This window comes from Urocitellus parryii, chromosome 5 (genome assembly GCF_045843805.1).
Source record: "Urocitellus parryii isolate mUroPar1 chromosome 5, mUroPar1.hap1, whole genome shotgun sequence".
In the NCBI taxonomy this organism is placed as follows: domain Eukaryota; kingdom Metazoa; phylum Chordata; class Mammalia; order Rodentia; family Sciuridae; genus Urocitellus; species Urocitellus parryii.
Window position 1 is genome coordinate 133951700 of NC_135535.1, and position 16022 is coordinate 133967721.

Sequence of the window (16022 nt, forward strand, 5' to 3'; positions counted from 1 at the left end):
ACATCCTCACCAGGGCTCCTTTGTCTACACCTTCTGAATAGTAGATCAGAAACCCCTCTAATTATTAATAATTATAGTTCCAAGATTAAACTAATACACTAATTCACTGGATGAGCAGAGACCTACCTCAAGATCATGTCAGATCATGCCCCATAGAGAAATTGAGACACAGATCTGTTGAGAACTCTGGGCAGCTGGAGAAGCAGTCAAGTGGTTTTCATAAGGGACAAAAACCCAGGGCACTTTCACTTAAATGCTGTTCAAGCTCTGTGAGTATCAAGTTTGTATCTACTACAAACCCTGGGCTTGGATGTGAGAGTCTTCTGTGTGCAAAATCTGCCACCTCATGGATCCCTAGTGTTGATTCACCTGATCTGTCTTGCTAGGCTGTGTCATATTTTCTTCCTAAGTGCTCATTCTGTGTCCTTCCTAAGGGTGCCAATTTGATCTAAGAGCAACCTTAAACATTTGTAGGAAAACCATTCTTCCAACATAGATAGCTTGCTCCCCTGCTAGAATGTCCAAACAAGCTCTCCAAAAATGTTGGTGAGTGCAATCCCCACTAGAGACCAGATCTACCAGATGTGGACACTCCACCATATTCTGAGACATTAGGAGAAGTGTGGCCACCTCCACCAAGAAAGGGGGTCTAGTCACCTCCCTACAGATTCAGAGAGACCTTTCAGGGGTAGTCACAATGGGAAAAGGTTCATGGCTGACACTTTGTGCAGGGGAAAAATCTTCCAACACACAGTGGTCATCTCTCTTAACTGGGTTGGTGGGCTCCCACTCTGAAAATTAGTTTGAGCCAAGAAAAGAGAGTGTTGTACAGAAATGTTGAAAACTCTGGTTGGTAGGAAATACAATCCATTTGATGGCCAGTCTGTAGATTGGAGGTCAAGGAAATCAATGCCCATTTCTAATATGTGGTTTGAACTTCATGGCAGGGATAAAAGTAACTGTATATTGGATCCTGAGGGAGAAGGGTCCAGGAACAGTGAGGCAGAATCTGGAAGACTAATGGTCTGTAGTACTGAATGGTCCACAGCCTCCTTAGGCAAAACGTTTGAGCACCCAGCTCCTACAAGAGCAATGCCTCCAACTGAGGTATAAATACGTACATAAAAAATAGCAATTTTTAAAAAGGAAGGTGAAATTACTATTGTGACTGGCAACTTTTCCTTAGTAAGCCCTATAGGGAAAGGAAGAGAGGAGCTCAGCCTACACTGATTTACTACCAGGGTTAACCTATTCAGTCCGGTGATAGAAAGGAACATATTGACATGCAATCACTCCCATGAAATCTCCTTCCAATGGTGGATTATAAAATTACAAGACTCAGAAGAATGTGTTTGTATCTTAATTACATCAGTAAGGAGCAATGTTAAACTTTTATGGTTTTTGATCTTGCTTTCTGTAACATTTTGATACAGTTTTTACACATTATGTGTCACATTTCTAAGTTTAGGTAATATTTGCATTATCTCTTTGGTATTTGTAGCTTTGTACTCATTTTCACATGTACTCCTATCCTTTCTCTTCTTTATTTCCTTTTCTCCTCAGTTTTTTTTTTGAAATTTTTATTTGCTCTTTTTAGTTATACATTACAGTAGAATCTATTTTGATATACTGATATAAGCATGAAATATCTTATTCTAATTAGGATCCCAGTCTTGTGGATGTACATGATAGTGAGATTCATTGTAGTGTATTCATATGTACATAGGAAAACTATGTCAGACTAATTCCACTGTCTTTCCTATTTCTACCCACCTTCCTTCCCTTCATTCCCCATTTCCAATCCATTGAACTTCTATTCTTGCTTTTCACATATCAGAGAGAGCATTCAACCTTTGGTATTTGGGCATTGGCTTATTTCACTTAACACGACAGTCTCCAGATCTATCCCTTTACCAGCAAATATCATAAAGTCACATATATATATATATATATATATATATATAATATATATGTTATATAAATACATATATATTGATATATCTCACAACTTCTTTATCCATTCATCAATTGATTAGCATCTAGGTTGGTTCCATAGCTTAGCTATTGTGCATTGTACTGGTACAAGCAATGATGTGGTTGCATCACTGTAGTAGGCTGACATTAAGTCTTTTGGATATATAACAAGAAGTGAGATAACTGGGTCAAATGGTGGCTCAATTGCTACTTCATGAGGAATCTCTGTACTGTGTTCCAGAGTGGTTGCACTATTTTGAAGTGTAGCCAACAATGTCCAAATGCTCCCTTTTACCCACATACTTGCCAACATTCATTGTTACTTATAGTCATGACAGTTGCCATTCTGATTGGAGATATAATCTCAGCATAGTTTTATTTTGCATTTCTGTAATTTCTAGAGATGTTGAACATTTTTTCATATATTTTTTGACCTTTATATTTCTTCTTTTGATAATATCTGTTTAGTTCTTTTGCCCACTTATTGATGGTGTTATTTGTTCTTTTGGTGTTGAGATTTTTTAATTCTTCATACATCCGGGAAATTAATGCCGTGTCTGAGGTGTGGTCGACAAAGTTTTCTCCCATTCTTCAGGCTCTCATCACATTCTTGATTGTTTCCTTTGCTGTGAAGAAGTTTTTAGTTTGATAGCATTCCCTTTATTGATTCTTGTTTTTAATTCTTGTGCTTTAGGAATCTTGTTGAGGAATCCGTTCCTAAGCAGACTTTTTCTTCTAGATTATGAAGAGTGTCTGGTCTAATTCCTAGGTTTCTGATACATCTTGAATTGACTTTTGTGCAGTGTGAGAGATAAGAGTTTCATTTTATTTTTCTACTTGTGCATTTTCAGTTTTCCCAGCGCCATTGGTTGAAGCAGTTTTTTTTTTTTCAGTGTATATTTTTGGCGCCTTTGTCGAGTGTGAAATTACTGTATTTGTGTGTTTATCTCTGTGCCTTCTATTCTATTCCTTTGATCATCATGCCTGTTTTGATGCCAATATCATGCTCTTTTTGTTACTGTAGCTCTGTAATATAATTTAATGTCTGTGTTATGATGCTTCCTGATTCACTTTTCTTGTTCAGGTTTGCTTTAGCTATTCTGGGCCTCTTATTTCTCCTAACAAATTTCATGACTGCTTCTTCTATTTCTATAAATAGTGATATTGTATTTTAATAGGAATTGCACTACATTTGTACTATGCTTTTGGTAGTATGTCCATTTTGATAATATTAATTGTGCCTATTCAAGGACATGTGAGATCTTTCCGTCTTCTAAGGTCTTCTTCAATTTCTTTCTTTAGTGTTCTCTAGTTTTTATTATGGAGGTCTTTCATCTCCTTTGTTAGATTGATTCCCATGTATTTTTTGAGGCTTATATGAATGAGATATTTTCCTTAATTTCTCTATCAGCTGATTTATCATTGAAATATAGGAATGCATTTGATTTCTGGTTGTTAATTTTGTAACCTGCTACTTTGCTGAATTCATTTTTGAACTCTAGAAATTTTCTAGTGGTGATTTTGGGTCTTCTAAATACAGGATCATGTCATGTCATAGGCAATCATAAATACTTCTAGCTCTTCTTTTGTATCCCTTTAATTTTGTATCCCTTTCCTTTCTTTCTTTTTCCTAATCACTCTGGCCAGTTTTTCTAGAAATATGTTAAATAGAAACAGTGAAAGGGCAGCCCTGTCTTGTTCCAGTTTTTAGAGGGAATGCTGTCTTCATTTAAAATGACATTGGCCTTGGTTTTGTCATATATATAACTCATACAATTCTGAGGGATGCTCCTCATTTACCTAACTTTTCTAGTATTTTAAAACTGAGTGAATGCTGTGCTTTATTGAGTACTTTCTTTGCATTTATTGTGATACTCATGTGAGTCTACTTATGTGATAAATACATTTACTGACTTCCAATGTTAAAAAAGCCTTGCATGCCTTGCATAAAATCCTCTGGATCATTGTGCACTGTCTTTTTAAAGTACTTTTTTATGTGATTTGCCAGTATTTATTAAGAATTTCAGTGTCTATGTTCACCAAGAATATTGGTCCCAAGTTTTCTTTCTTTGATGTGTCTTTGTTCAGTTTTGGAATCAGAATGATACTAAACTAGCTTCATAGAATGAGTTTGGATGGGTTCCTCATGTGTTCTTATCTGTCCCTGCCCTCCCATGCTTTTTTTCTTCTTCTAATTTCTGGCTAATGATGGTTGCACTATTACTAATGATAAATTCTTTAGCCAGTTACTTTTACATTGTTATTCTTACTTCATTTCATTGTAGATGGTAGTTTAAAGAGGTTGTTTTCAATAAAGAATTGTTTTAAGCATATATATGTTTTGCATGTTAGGTTGTCAAACTGACTGATGGTTGTTATCTCCTGTGAGAAAGACATCAATGAGTATGGAAACTAAATTGGGGATTTTACACTGAGATGTAACCTGTGACCAGGATGTAACCTGTGACTACCCCATGGAAAAAGTGGTTCAGTAAAAGACCTATCTATAACAGTGGAAGAGGAATCTATCTGTACATAAGCACAAACCTCAGCATAGAAAAAAAAGGCAACATGAGTGAACAATGCATTGATAAGACACTTCCAAATCTTCATTACTACCAAACAACTGAATCTGTAGATTCATTTTCTATTGTCCTCTTAAGATGATGGATAAAAGTGTTTAATGAGATGTATCAATTGCTACACTGAATGCAAATGGGTGTTTGTACTCTAATAACAAAGATTCAATTCTGGTAGGCATGATGACCTTCATTTTCATTAGCGTTTTTATTATAATCCTTTTATCTGCCTTTCCATATGCTCCAAAGTCAAGCAGAATAAGCTCTTGAACTATGGCAATTAGTCACTGGTTATATTAAACTAAAAGTTTTGAGTGACTGGGAATGACCACTCTCTTTCACAATGAGTATAATTAAGCTGCCATCAACTTGACATTTGTTCCTAATTTCAATTGTTTATTCATAAGCCCAAATTTTTCCTTTATCATTTACAGATATTATACAAATGGGAGCACATTCAATAATCTTAAAGTGGCCTCACTTCAAAGGATAAATGTTTTGCCATTTTACTATGGAAAATAAACACATTTTAAGATACATAACCATTTATAATGTTTTAAATTAAAAATTAATCTATGATGTATAGATATATAAATCAATTCTGAAAGGCAATTGCATTTGAACTACTCTACATTACTAAAGCATAGTAACCAGTATGAAACCATATATAATTACACACATGTGGCTGTTTCTTTTCTGGGCCGTTAAGCCTTCTCTGGTGGTTCTCTGATTCTACTTCCACATGTAGTGCTGCTGAAGAAAAGTAAACAGTTATTAAACAATATAGAGGGCACAGAAAGAGCAATAGTCTAATAAAACAATAGTAATATCTTTTTATTTTATCAATTAGTAATTTTAATGGACCATAATCTTTAGTTAAATATGTACTTCCTTTATTCTTATTTTATTATCTTAAATCTCATTTGATTTTATGTCTGTGATTGTGTGTGTGTGTGTGTGTGTGTGTGTGTGTGTATTGCTAGAGATTCAACCCAGGGTCTTGGTTGGCACCTGCTCTACCACGGAGGTCATTCCACAGGTCTTTTTAGTTTATTTCATGACAGGGTCTGTCTCCAGCACCCTACTGGCCTGAAACCTACCAGCAGTCTGCATCAGCCTCCCAAGTCACTATAAATGTAGTGTGCTCCACAGCACCACCTAGGATTATTTCTTTAGGAAATACTTCTATTCATCCTGAAATTAATCAAAACACCTGGTGGGACACTACATGTCACCAGCTTTAATGCATACAAACATCTCAAATGTTAATCCACAAATTTATCTACTCAAATGAAAAAAATCCCCAGAAATTAAATTTGAAAGTGCCATAAAAATAAAATTCAAGCCATACACTCTTCTATACCTCTTGATAGAGAATATGAATCATCTACTTTTCACCATTAATGGCTTCAAAAATTACTGATAACTTCTCACATCTTTATCAGTTAACTCCCTGTTAATCATATCTGAGGTGGTATTCCTTTTCTGTCCCTGAGACTCAGTTTGCTCTGTGAAATCCTACTTGATTATGGCTATCATTCCTTATGATGACATTAATGAGGGCTTCTTTCCTTGAGCCTACTTTACCAATTCATCAACTTCCCTACTATTATTTCACCACTAGAGACATCAACGATTTCTTTACAAGTAAATCTCTTTTGCTGCTTAACTGGAAGGGACAATCTTTTAGGTCATCTGGTGTAAACTGTCTATTCACTGGACCCTCTAAGTGTTGATTGAGCTCCTGGTAGTGCTAGTATGAATAAAAGGTGCCAGGGATGGTTTTTCTGGAGGTATTCCTGAGCTGAGACTTAAGAGGTGAGGGTAGCCCAGCCAGAGTGCAGGAAAGGGTACAAGCAAGACAGGAAGTAGCAAGAGAGAAGGATGAGTATTAAATGGGGTGTGTGCTTGCCCCAAAATATAGGAATTAGTGAGGAGTAAGGCCAGAGGGAAGGGAAGACAGGAAAGGACTAATGATAGAGAGTTGGGCAAAAGTCATATTATGAAAGCACTAGAGGTAACATTGAAATACTTGCCCATTCATGTCCTTTAGTGGTTCATGAACATAATTTCATGGGAGCTAGATTTTTCTAAATGCTATGTGTATAGTGAATGTCAGGCACATCTGGATAAATGAAAGGAGATGAACAAGTACAAGGGAATATGCAACATTAAGAAGATGCCTGCCTGAAATGAAGAAATTCCCACAAAAAATATTCAATATAAACAATATTATAAAATAAGTTTTTATTCAATGAATATCGGTATAAATGTGATTGCCTAGTAAATGAGAATCTGCTTAATTCTCTACAAAAGTATCAAATGATTTGTGAGGTGAATTACAGGGACTGTGTAAGTTGCTTGTGTTTACTTGGTTGGTTTTCACTTTTATATGTTCCTAGGTCCAGGACACTCATTTAGGTGTTTTGTTAATAATTTCCTGATTCTTGGATCTATCAAGCTCAACAATGAATAAGACAAGGATAGGGGTGAGGCTCCTTTGTAGGGAATCTTCTTAGCATGCAAAAGGCCCTGATTTCAAACCCCTTTCATTAAAAAGAACAAAAGGAAGTAAGAACACTAAATTCAATGGTACAAGTAAGTACCTGTAAATTTATAGCTCTTAGGAAATACCCTGGAAATAATTGATTTTCTTCTATAAAAAAACAGTACAAGATGATAATGTACAGGAAAGAGAAAAACATGAAATAGGTGTGATTTCAAAGTACAAACCCAATCAAGTCAGGGAATAAGGGCACTGACTTAACAGATACATAAAGTTGAACTAATGTTCAATGATATTATCTGCATAAACTTGGTGTCAAGTTAGTACTAAAACTGGTTTTTAAGGAGAGTTGTTCTCTCAGTTTTAAAAACTTGTCTCTAACTCATGGAATCAGGGACAACTTTTGTTTTACCCCAAGAATAAGAGATTGCAATGTGCACCAATGTCCAGCAATTCAGTAAGAATTTTTCTAACATATTACAGTCTAAAAACATCAAATTCTGAATCCCTAAAAATTTCTGGGAATTCAAGCGGTGTAAGGATAAGTGTAGGAACATTCAAGATTAAGATCATTTTTTTGTAATTGTATATATCTTTTTTTTTTCAAACACGGATACTAAACATTGGCATTTTCCAAGTTTTCTCAAATATTCCCACCAAACATGGAAAAAGAAAAGAAATAAAAATCGAAAGTCTTGGATAAGCAGGATTAATATTATCAAAATGACCAAACTACCAAAAGCGCTTTATAGATTTAATGCAATTCCAATTTAAACCAATGATATTCCTCATAGAAATAGAAAAAGCAACCATGAAATTCATTTGGATTAATAAGAGGCACAGAATAGCCAAAGCAAACCTTAGGAAGAAGAGTGAAGAAGGTGGCATCACTGTACCAGAACTTAAACTATACTACAGAGCTATAGTAATAAAAACAACATGGTATTGGCACCAAAATAGATATGTAGATCAATGGAACAGAATAGAGGACACAGTCACAAATCTACATAAATAGAGTTATCTCTTACTAGACAAAGGCACCAATAACATGCATTGTAGAAAAGTGGTACTAGGAAAACTAGAAATCCATATGCAGCAAAATGAAATTAAACCTCTATCTTTCACCCTGCACAAAACTCAGCTCAAAATGGATCAAGGAACTAGGAATTAGACCAGACTCTGCACCTAATAGAAGAAAAAGCAGGCTCAAATCTTCATCATGTCAGCTTAGGATCTGATTCCTAAAGTGCAAGAAATAAAATCAAGAATCAATAAATGGAAAGTATTCAAACTAAAATGCTGCTTCTCAGCAAAAGAAAATATCAATGAGGTGAAGAAAGAACCTATTTAAGGAACAAATTTTTAGTACATTCACATCAAATAGAGAAGTAATCATCAGGATATATAAAGAACACAAAAACTTAACACCAACACTTAACACCTACCTAAAAGCAAGCAACCCAATCAATAAATGGGCTAAGGAAATGAGCAGAGACTTCACAGACGAAGATATACAATTGTTCAACAAATGTATGAAAAACTGTTCAACATCTCTAGCAATTAAAGAAATGCAAATCTAAACTAAGTTTTCTTCTCACTCTAGTAATAATGGCAATTATCAAGAATTTAAGCAACAATAAGTGCTGGCAAGGATTTGGGAAAAAACGTATACCATTCATTGCTGGTGGGATTGGAAAATAGTGGAAGCACTTTGGAAAGCAATATGAAGATTCCTTAGAAAACTTGGAATGGAACCACCATTTGACCCAGCTATCCCATTCCTCGGCATATACCCCAAAGACTTCAAATCAGCATTCCATAGTTATGTAGCCATCTCAATATATATAGCAGCTCAATTTACAATGGCTAAACTGTGGAACCCACATAGATGCCCTTCAATAGATGATGGAAAGAAACTGGTTTATATACACAATGGAATATTAAAGATCAGCCTTAAAGAATGAAATTATGGCATTTACAGGTAAATGAATGGAGTTGGAGAATATCATACTGTCTGAAGTAAGCCTACCCCACAAAACCAAAAGGTAAATGTACTCTTTGATAAGTGGTTGTTCCTCCATAATGGGAGCAGGGGGAGGAAAGGGAAGAATGGAGGAACTTTAGGTTGAGCAGAGGCAGGAAGGAGAGGGGAGAAGGTGTGTGTTGGGGAGAAGATGGTGGAATGAAACAGACAGTATTACTCCATGTAAAGGTATGATTCCATGTATCATGTGACTCTACATCATGTACAACCATAGCAATGAAAAGTTGTGCTCCATTTGTGTAAAAAATTAAATTAATTAAAAAAACCAAATGTGACACAAAAACACAACCAAGAATGTAGGTTTCACAAAACATGCAGTCAGAATGCCAAAACTAGATTATGATTTCCGTAACCAGAAATCAAGTAGGACAGTGTTCATTTTCCAATGGCAATATGCTGATTGATGCAGAGAAAGTCTGACCACAGGATAAAATCTTGGCCCTAAGAGGATCGCTGCAGGAGGACTGTAACATTGTGTCTCCTAACAGTGACACACCAGAATTATTTGCACCTGTTTATTACAATGATGGAGCCTATCCCTCAAGTTCTCCTGTGATTTAGTATGTGAAAAGTTGTGATAAAAGCCAGTGGAATACACAATTCTCATCAAAGAAAGCTTTGTGAACTGTTAAACTGAGATACATATCTTTAGAATAACAGTTTATTTTAAAAAGTTATCTTTTTCCATACCTGCATTGGACACCAGTGTGCCTACATTTCTTGCATCATCTGGCCGAGTTATGTTCGCTGTTCTCAATCTATTCCTATGAGAAGATGTACCAAGATCATCTAAAAAATGAGGTAGAAGAAACTCAAATTATTTGAGTTTAGAATAAGAAAGGAGAGATAAACAGATATATATGAATGATTAGATATGAATATCCTTTACTTTTCAAAATCCATGTAGTTGATTCTCAAAGTAACAAATTGGGTATTCAAAGACTGAACTCTAGAATGTGTTTGGTTCCCAACATTACTCTGCTGTGGTATAACTTGTTAGTCTGAAAAATTTTAATGAAATGACTACTTATCTATCTAGGGTTGAGCATGTAGCTCAGTGACAGAATGTGTTGCTTGTATGACCAAGGCCATGGGACCCATTGCCAGCACCAACATCAGAGGGAAAATATGAGTCATGGGGAAATAGTCCCTATCTTTCAAAGTCCAGCCAATGTTCCTGTAACAATACAACATATATCCCCTCCCTGCATATTATGGAAGAGGAAGAATGCATAACTTAGGTGTCTTCCCATGCCAATGTACCCTCCGGCTTCCCATAATCTCTGGAACAGGAATAATCTAATCTTTGCTTCCAATGAAATGTTTCATTTGCTTTCCAAAATGCATTTTCACAAGTTTCCTTATCATTTCTTAAATTACCAAGCTAATTCCTTCCTTCCTTCTTTCCTTCCTTCTTTCCTTCCTTCTTTCCTTCCTTCCTTCCTTCCTTCCTTCCTTCCTTCCTTCCTTCCTTCCTTCCTTCCTTCCTCATTTCCCTTCATTTCAGCATTTTCAAAGTATCCTCTTGATTGGTGGTTGTCATCCTTACCATGTTATATTCTCTGTACAAACTAGTTCCACTTTGTCTCTTTCCTCCATATTTAGCAATTGTATTAAAGAATTATACTTTCTGTCACTTCAACTTTTGGGTCCTCCATATTTGTCAGAAAGCATGTTTGGTTATAACAAGAAAATATAAGCCATCCCTGGATCTTGTTATTCCTTGAACTTGTATCCAACAGATCTTCATCCAGATTTTTCTAAAAGGAAGTCTATACCTTGGCTAAATAGAATGTGGTCAGGATACCAAAAATTAAAACACATGTAGAAGCCTTTGGGAATGTAGAATTCCAGACCTCCTCTGCTCAGACAGAGGAGGCAACAGAAGTTCTGATGAACTGTATCAGCTTCCAATTCCCATAGTTGATCTATTTGGCACCCACCCTCCCTGTCATGACCCCAAATTGAAGCTGTATGAGAAGTCACAGACTATTTGATGGACATTTTCCTGCTGTGGTTTTCCTGATGTCTCCAGAAAAATCGTACAATTTTTCTTTTCCTAATTGTCATGTGCTAGACTATGTGGCTCTCTCCTAGGAGTACAAACATTTTAAAATAACATCAAATTACACACATGTATGGCTTGCTATGTTCAAAGGTTCATATTCACTTAAGGAAAAAAAACAGCTCTGCATGATCAGCTACTTTAATCCTTTCTGCCTTCCCAATAGTGAGGAATACAGGCAGTGTGGGGAATTTCCACTTCTCAGACAAGTTTTGAAACTGGAAGCACACAAATTCTCCCCACACTTGGAATAGCCTCTCCATCATCTTCCTAAAGTATTACATGAATTTCACTCCCACCAATGTATGCACCACCTTCTTTTCTTTTATGCACTCTGTCATTTCTCCCTTTCTTATTCTTTGTTCCCAATGCTCACATCCTTTTCTTTATTTTTTAACTTTCCTATCTGAAGGTGTTTGAAGATGGAATCAATAATTCAGCTCTTCTAGTGATACTCCTAATGAAATGTCTTGCTGAGCCTTTATCCAATATGCCACTCATATATCTTTCATTTCTTTTTCCTTACTACTTATTAGGTGCCTTCCTTCATGTGTTAGAATATACCAGTGTACATGCTTTAAGTAAACATTCTACCTGAAAATTGTATAGGACATGTAACTCTTACCTTCTTTATGTTTATTTATTTTCTGTTCACCTCTTTGATCTTCAGCTGCAGTAAACTTGCCAACACAGCTCAGAGGAAGAGGCTCAGAAACACTCTGGTAAAATTAACATTGATAATGAGTTGCAGAAAGATTTCCTTCTTGCTTATTAGGAAGAGATCTAAATTCCCATTACTGAAACCAAGGGTACTTAAAAAGCAGACAAGAATTTATTGCAAACTAATACCTTTCCAAAGAGAACTTCATATATGCTCTCTAGAACAAGAATAATTTGTCTTCTCATGGCTTTTGTCTCTGTTAACACAGCATGGAAGGAGAGAGGGAGACATATGCAGAGACAAGGTCCTAACTAATGTGTATATTTTAGGAAAGAAATAACTTTACTACATGGAACTCTACTTATGCATTCCCCACCAATAAGAAGAGAGATATTCTTGAACAAACCCTTTACACAAATTCTCATCTACAAACTTGTTATAATACAATGTTTAACATTTAGGACACTCAAATGGCAGGCATTGTTTTAGTGGGATAAAATAAATATAGTTGGAATGATAAAAGACTTTGAAAATATCATGTTGTATATAAATGGAACATTGTAGCAGCTGCTTAATTGGGTAAACAAATACCTAGAAAACTACATATTTTTGGTACTCATTTGATAGAAAAAGGAGTTGAATAAGATGACAAAATAGTAAGAAAACATTTCGTGACATACATTTAAAAATAGCACACAGGTTTGTGTAGACTCTGCAACTCTTTTCTTTCAAAAAAGAAACTTGAAAGATATATACTAAGAAAAAATGTCAGTCTAGAAGTTTATGGCACTACAGAAGCTGACCTGAGATTTAACCTAATTGACTGGCTTAGAAATCCATGATGACACAGGTTACTGAGCAAAAACTTTGCAGTGCAACCGTATAGAGTCAGAGACCAGGTGAGATAGAGAACACATTGGTTATTGGAATATTAAGAGAATTCCTAAAAATGTAAGCTACTGTCACACACTGGTAGGTGGGAGACTATAAGATCCCCCTCCAGAGATAAAAATAAAAAAATTCCAACAATCTCAGGAAAACAGAAACCATTTACATAGACTGTCCATCACACAGTCTGTGACTTCTAATACAGCTTCAATTTGGGGCTAAAAAGTCAGTAGAGTTAACTCCAGGACATACAAAGAACTTAAAGAACTTAACACCAAAAAGGGGAAAAAAAACAATAACCCAATTAATAAGTGGGCAAAGGACCAGAAAAGACACTTCATGGAAGAAGAAATACAATGGTAAAAAATATATGAAAAAAATATTCAGCATTTTGAGAAATTTAAAATAAAACTTTAATGAGAATCCATCACATTCCATTCAGAATGGCAATTATCAAGAATGCAAGTTACAGTAAATATTCATGAGGATGTGGGGAAAACGTTCACTCCTACATTGCTGGTAGGACTGTGAATTGATGCAAGCTCTATTGAAGACCGTATGGATCTTAGAAAAATTGGAATAGAACTTCCAATTATGCCAGTTTGCGTTCTCCCTGGAATATACCCAAGGGAGTTAAAATCAGCATACTATAGTGACACAGTCACATCAAAGTTTAGCCCCTCAATTCACAAACACCAAGCTAAATAATCAAACTAGGTTCCCTTCAACAGATGAATGGATCAAAAAATGTGATATACATACAATTGAATATTACTCAGCTATAATGATGAATAAAACTTTTGACAGAACTAGAGACTATCAGGCTAAACAAAATAAGTGAATAAAATGAAACAATGGTCGAATGTTCTCTCAGATATGTGGATGCTAATCCACAACAAAGGAGGGTAGAGAAGAGAAGAATAGAAAATCATTGAATTAGAAAAAAGGAATAAAAAGAAAGGAGGGGGAGTTAGTAGAGAAAGTCAATAGAGTTAATTGGACTTAACTTTCCTTTTTTAAACTGAATACATGACCAGTGTAATTCCTCATTATGTACAACTACAAATATTGGATCCTAACGAAATGGGTTACACTCCATGTATTTATAGTATGTCAAAATATACTCTACTGTTATGTATATCTAAAAACACCAAATAAAAATTTAAAAAATAAAATAAAATGATAAAAGAGAAAAAAAATCAGTAGAGCTGAGGATAGTTTTGGAATTCCATGTGTGGCCCTGGAGACATGGGGTATTGCAAATTCTATCCTACATATTCTTAGTGGCTGACCAGGGAACCATTTTTTCCAGGGTTTCTTTCTGCAGGCTGACTGTATTGTTAATTCATGCAGTTTTTTATACCTGCACAACCCATCTGCATCATTAATTGACTGGGGCATCAGATTCAACTTGTCTCCTTCCTTGTCTCTCCTTGAAAATCCTTCCATCTCTTTTCAGCCCTGCACTCCATTAAACCCTGCCTCCCTCCTCCTATCTTCTCCCCCACAAGATCCCATCCACAAATGCCTGGAGGTATTAGAGATGATTTTACCCTGCCCTACCACCATTTCTGAGGGACCCCGCCCTCTTCGGACCTCATCTGATTCTCAGATGGTAGCTCCTTTATACTGAAGGGGTTAAAGTAGCAGGGTATGCTATAATTTCCCTCTCATCCATCATAGAGCCAAAACTTGTCTCACACAATATCACCAACCAAAAAGCTGAACTCATAGCTGCCACAAGGGCATGAGAGCTAGCAGAGGGAAAAACCCTCTCCCTATATACCGATCTCCCATGAAGCCATTTGGAAGAAAGGGGGCTATTGAACACCAAAAGGAAGGCAGTCAGTAATTCCACACTTATTTCTGGCCTACTATGGGCCTCCAGGCTGCCTTCGCAACTGGGAATAATCCACTGCAAGGCCTACCAAATTGACTCCTCCATCCAGGGTTCTATCCATCTTTGTCTCTCACTGAAACTCCCTCCATCTCTTTTCAGCTATGCTGGCTCACATGATCCTGCCAGTAAATAAGAGCCAGTTGAGGGTGCAGGGAAATAAGAGAGAGGAACCAGGGTCTGAATGGTGTAAAAAAAAAAAAATACGTGTATGAATATATCCATAGGAACCCAACTATCATGTACATGTTTAATCCAATGCAAAAGCAAAACAAAGGATGGAATTGGGCAAACTGGATATCCATTTCAAGAAGAGTGAAACTAGGTGTCTGTTTCTCTTTATGCACAACACAACACCACAGGGATTAAAAACCTTAGATATAACAAATGAGAAACATGGCAGCCATTGGAAAGAACACAGGGAAAACACCTCCGGATAGAGGCATCAAATAAGACTTCAGGAAGAGGAATATTGCACGTGAGAACGTGCTCGCAAGAAGGGGTGAACATGAGTGCATCCAAATTCAATCTGCAGAACAGCAAAGAAAACCATTCACAGGGTGAGGAGAAGGCATATAGCCTAGGAGATGAGTTTTTGCCAGTTTCTCTTGGACCGTGGATTGCCATAATAATATGTACATAAACAGCTAAAGGTACTGAGCTGTGGGAAGACAAACAACCCATTTACCCAATGGCACATGATCACGAAGTACACAAAGGAACATGGATAATCGCTCAGCTCATCAAGGTCGTAACAATCCCAGTCTTCACACATGAGGGACATGCAAATCAAATTTCAACAGCGAGTCCATCTTACCCCATTCGGGAAGGTAATGTTGAGAACACAAATAACACACTCTGATGATCATGTGGAAATAGAAATGCTGCAACATTGTTGGTGAGGATGCTTATTACTACATCCACTATGGGAATCCGAATGGAGCTGACTCCTGAAACTCAAAAGGGCCCAGCTGTAGCAATGCCCACTCTTGACTGAAAAACTCTAGTCAGCACTCAAACAATGGTTTATTTGGGCTCATGAAAATCTCTCTTCCAGCTTCCAGTAGCTATTTATTGGCTTTGATTTCTAGTTCTTTATTCCCCATTCCCAGGCCTGAAATTTCTTGACTATCACAAAGCACAATCCTGTCCTTATGCATCTCCTGGTGAGACTCTTATTTTCTTATGTGACCCTGAGTTAGGGGCCCTCTCTGTAGGATCATTGGCACCTTTATGAGGATATAAGAGATGATATGCTAAAAACACCAACAAAAAAACAGAAGAAGAAATCAAAGATGTGGCCAGGGGACGGGAAACAAGTATTAAAACATGCCTTACTTTGGGGTCAGGTGATGAAGGGGTAGCATCACGCAAGCCCTTCTTCGTGGAAGGCACTAAACGGGGGGTG

General features: G+C 36.5%; 1 protein-coding gene across 1 annotated transcript in view; it reads right to left on the reverse strand.

Annotated features, from left to right (window-relative positions):
• LOC144254932 (ankyrin repeat domain-containing protein 26-like) overlaps positions 1-11853 on the reverse strand; it is a 38583-nt gene extending 26730 nt beyond the window's left edge. The window contains exons 1-3 of the mRNA XM_077798925.1: positions 11794-11853; positions 9794-9892; positions 5233-5303 (exon numbers count right to left, since the gene is read on the reverse strand). The gene's annotated coding sequence lies outside the window, so the exon portion shown is untranslated. The remainder of the gene's footprint in view (positions 1-5232; positions 5304-9793; positions 9893-11793) is intronic.
• Positions 11854-16022: the final 4169 nt, after the last annotated feature.